We start from the raw sequence: 5417 nt of genomic DNA on the forward strand, positions 1-5417 counted from the left end.
AGAGCCTAGCTTCATGGTAAAAGTACTGGCAAGGGTCATGTTTATTGCCACAACTCTGGAGAGTTTCAAGATCCATGCCACCAAGAAGAAGTATGGCACTGACTGCTCATAAACACTATTTAAGTGTCTGGTGGCAGAGCCTCTTAAAAGAACTGCAAGGCTTTTTACACTAATGATGAATCAAGAAGCCTTTCTTTTTTTTTTTATTCTTTTTTACTTAAAATTTCCAACTGCTCCCCGTTTCCCATTTCCCTCCCCCTCCTCCCACATATTGCCCCCTCCCCCTGCTCCCCTCCCCCTATCCCCACTCCACTTCTCCTCCCCCTAGTCCACTCCCCCTCCCTCTCGATACTGAAGAGCAGTCCAAATTCCCTGCTCTACAGGAAGACCAAGGTCCTCCCACTTCTATCTAGGTCCAGGAAGGTGAGCATCCAAGCAGGCTACGCTCCCACAAAGCCAGTTCATGTAAGGTCATGCTCAACCTCCTTAGCGATCAGAGAAATGCAAATCAAAACAACTTTGAGATATCATCTTACACCTGTCAGAATGGCTAAAATCAAAACGACCAAGGATAGCCTTTGCTAGAGAGGTTGTGGAGAAAGGGGTACCCTCATCCATTGCTGGTGGGACTGCAAACTTGTGCAACCACTTTGGAAATCAGTGTGGCGGTTTCTCAGATAAATTGGGATCAACCTACCCCTGGACCCAGCAATAGCACTCTTGGGAATATACCCAAGAGATGCCCTAGCATATGACAAAAGCATTTGTTCAACTATGTTCATAGCAGCATTATTTGTAATAGCCAGAACCTGGAAGCAACCTAGATGCCCTTCAATAGAAGAATGGATGAAGAAAGTGTGGAATATATATATACATTAGAGTACTACTCTGCGGTAAATCAAGAAGCCTTTCTTAAAGGAGCTGTGCCTCTACTTGTCTCTAGCAAATAATCCATCTGAGACAATACTGCTACCAAGAAGCTATGCTTGACTCTTTTTTTTTTCTGTCTAAAATCTCTTTTTATTTTAAAAAAAATTTCAGGCTTTATGTGGAAACTTTTGCCAAACATTTGTACATGATTTGTAGATTGTAACTGCATTTTCATTTTCCAGCTGGCCAGACCTGAATAATCACACAGAAACTATATTAATTGTAACATTGTTTAGCCAATGGTTCAGGAATATTCCTATTTAACTCTTACCTCTTAAATTAAGCCATTTCTATTAATCTATGTATTGCTATTAAACTGTGACTTAACTGGCAATGCTTTGGCATCATTCTCCTTTGGCAGACATTAAGTTTCCTTCAACTCTACTTACTCAATCTATCACTGATCAGATTTTCTACCTGGCTTTACCCTGCTAAGTCATTGGCTAAAACAGTTTTAATCATCAAAGAATAAAAGCAACATATGTTCAGAAGGTTATCCCACAACACTTGAGATTACTTTCTTTAGGATATTCTATCTGCTTCCATGACACATGTGATATAAGTGGGGCCAAGCATTTGAAATACACCCTGAGTAGAAGAGAGGGTGTACAAACTGAGTTATAGGAAAGGTGGGTAGCACCTCAGATCCACCTCACAAGCACAGACTTTTCTTCTTTGTTTCCCAATTTTGTTCATACTGGGAAAACCTTTCTTTTGGAAATGTGCAGCTCTGTTTACTTAAATTGTGGATTACATGAAAGGAATATCCCAGTTTTGAAACACAGTTTGATACTTGTCACACAAAATCACCTACATGAATAAAATTTATTGATTAATCACATTAACTTTCAGATGGTAAATCTACCTTGTACTTGGGTTAAAATTTCAACTTGACTTTTTGATCACTTATTCTGTGATTTATAGGTTTACTTCTTCATTCCTTAATGAGTTTTTATATATTCTGATGATGTCTTAAGTAGATGATAGAATTCACCAGTTCTTTCTTTGCAGATATCTCTTTAAACTTAAAAGACAATAAACTTTAAAACTAAATACATTATTATGTTTTTTATTTCTTAACGGATCAATTTTAATAAATAAGAGTTTTATAAAAAGTTGAATTAGCCAAGCTGTTTGCTAAATACATTTGTGCATTTCCATGATTATATTAATATCTGCACAGCTCCACTTATAATTGCTATTTCGTTTCTCCCTATTGAAAATTTTTATCTTCATTTTGTAGAAAATGATCTAGTGTGTCCCTGTCTGGCCTTGTACTTACTATGTAGTTAAGTATGGCCTGGAAATTGTGATCTTTTTACCTCTGCATTCCAATTGTTGGGATAACAGGTATAGCTTACTATGTTTATCTTAGATGTTTTATTTTTCTATTGATACATCTAATTAGACATATTAAAATATCTTATTCAAAGGAGTCTTCTCATGTTTGAGATGTGGTTTTTGTTAGGTGATCTTTGATTCTTGGAGGGAGCACAATCATCACAGAGAAGAAAAGACCTTTAAAACTATACTTGTATATTTATACAGAAAATTATGTGTATTAAGAGTACTTTATTTTAGGTAAATAGTTAATATTATAAACTTATTTCCTCAACTTCTCTCTTTCTTCTGTATTTACCTCTCTCTGCCTTTTCAAAAGAGTCTCTCTTTTCATGTTTCCCCCATCAGATCACATGTATCTGCCATTCCCCCTTCTATACCCTTCCCGAATTCTTATGGATTTACCTCCATCCTTTTTGCTAAGGAATCCCCAGTTTCCTATTTCTCTGATAAATAATAAAATATTTATTTATTATTTATCCCCAAAACCTTTATTCTAGTAATGTTTCCATTTTATTTCCCTTCCAATATTCTTTTATTTCAGTAGTTACTATAGGTTAGAAGCCTCCAATAAGACAGAACATGTAACATTTGACTTTCTAGGTCTGGGTTGCTTCACTCAATATGATCTTTTCATGTTCTGTCCATTTACAAGCAAAGTTATTCATAATTTCAATTTTCTGAATAGTATTTGATGGTGTATATAAACAACACTTTAGTATCTATGTCAGTTAAAGAATATTTAGGTTGTTTCTATTTTCTAGCTATTGCTTGGAGAGTAGCCTTGAAAATGACTTAGCAAGTATTTGTGGAATAGGATCCCAAAACCTTTTTCTATATGACTAGGAGTGGTATAGCTGGCTCATATATTCAATTTATATTTAGTTTTTTGACAATGCTCCACACAAAGTTTATGAAGCTCAGTCCCAATGGATATATCTGCAAAACACTCCCTCACCTACGTGTCAGGAAACATTGCAGAAAAGGGGTGAGCAGGAAGATCCGACAGGTAAAGAATCAAGAAGTTTGTTGTGAGATTGTGTCTCTTAGTAATATCAGAAGATACAACCATAAAGTCTCACTAACATGACTGCTGAACTGTGAGCCAAACAAGGATGAAACAATGAGCAAGCCAAACATAAATAGGAAAGCCCTTGAGGCCTCAACCCTGCACAAAGAAATAAAGGCAACTGAGAAAAGCTGGAATCAGAAGAGGTGGCCTTCCTCAGTAAGAGTATACTAACTAGTTTTCTACTATCAAGTGATCATCCCTGAAAACATACATATAAATAACATTATCTGAACTGAACTGACTATATTTGGGCAGTTTGTATACATGTATGCATAGAAATAAAATAAGCTATGACTTTGAAGGATAGTAGGGAGGGGTCTATGGAAAAGTTTGGATGGAGGTAAGGAAAGGGACAATGTTGTAGAAAAATTTTACTTCCAAAACTAAACACACTTGAAATTTTTAAAAACATTATTTTATTTCAAACAATAATTAATAGTATTTGGACATAAGAAAACTTCTGATACTGTTTTACATTATTAATAGTTAGGTTACTTTCAATCACTGTGTTGAAGTGGCATCTCTAGAGTAATATCACTATTTTGTTGAATACCTTAAGGCAAAATATATTCCATAACACTGTAAAGACTTTGTTTATGAGTAGACCTTCACTATATATTTTAGTATTTCTCAAATAGGCTCTTTCCAGGGATTATTACTACAGTGTAGACTTCAAATATGACTTTTTATAGTCTTTTAATTTCTTCTAGATTTATAAATAAAACTTTACTAAGGAAAAATCTACACTTTCTCTTTGGTTTAATTTTCTCAATTATTAATTGATATTATATGAACTTAGGGTTATCTTATTTTATTTATAGGTTATGATCTAACAGTATTATTAAACTTTAAAAAAACATTTCCCCAAATCTGATTGTGAAGATTTCTTAAAGAATCTTTGTCTTACCCATTTTGAAGGTATGAAATATCTTCAATATTTCATGAACATGTCTTTAGCAAAACAAAAATAACTTAATCTAATCTACATCCCTCTGTTCAAACTTAATGTCAAGCACTTGTTCAAGAATTTTAGGCTATGTTAATGAGAAAATGATATTTTTATTAGCATGTTCTTATTTGTAGACTCTTTTGCTAGAGGAACTAGTATATAACATATAGTCATGGATATATCAAATTATGTTTAGCAACTTGTGCATGCTGAAATAATTATTTCAAGCCATTTTTTTTATTCTAGCTAAACATTACAAGATATGTTATAACCTCTCTTTTGTTATTTTGGAACATGTTCCATTCTAGTAGAAAATCTGGTTTTAGTCCTCTACAAAAATACTTACTTTTCATTTAATACTAGCATGTACACAAAGTAATGTCATATTTGAAAACTCATAACCCCAAAAAGCACACTTATAAACTAACAGTATATGCACTTAGTTTTAAATTACTTTAGTTTACTACTTTTTGCCATTATTCTTTCAATGTAGTTGTAATTATCATGTAATAGTTAATGTTCATTTGCTATTACTTGTATTTGTCACATAATGCTTAATTCTACTTAACTCTCTCTTTATGGACTATGTAAAATATTATCATAGACCTTATCATCTGAGTCCTAAAAGTGTTGTATGTCTTCTGCTCTCTACTTTTGCATTTCATTCACCTATTCTTTCTGTCTAGTTTCCACTCCTTTATACCTAATTTCTCACTCATTTGTGCATTGTTCTCTTGCTCTTGTCACCTCACAGTTTATACAGTTTGTAATGTCCACTTTTAAAATAGTCAAACATACTTCTACGGTATCTGAAAACATTGGTTTTACGGGTTCATTGGCTTTTCCAATGCTCATTTTATTGTTAGTGTCTGATTTATTTGTAGTTGTGCTTCATTTTTTGTACATGTGTGTGTATGCTTCTTGGGTTGTCAATGTTTTAAAAGTCTGTTAATTTTTTTGCCTCCCTCTAGAAAGAGGACTGTAATTGTGAATGTTGACATTATTTTTCCTTAAAAAGCAATTTGTTTTACTTGAACATCAATGTGATCCCTTCAAGGCCTCTTTTAAATTTTGTGGTGGCACAAAACAGGTTCACTCCCGGTGTCCTTCAGCTTAATAATTAAA

Source organism: Chionomys nivalis, chromosome 11 (assembly GCF_950005125.1).
Source record: "Chionomys nivalis chromosome 11, mChiNiv1.1, whole genome shotgun sequence".
NCBI lineage: Eukaryota > Metazoa > Chordata > Mammalia > Rodentia > Cricetidae > Chionomys > Chionomys nivalis.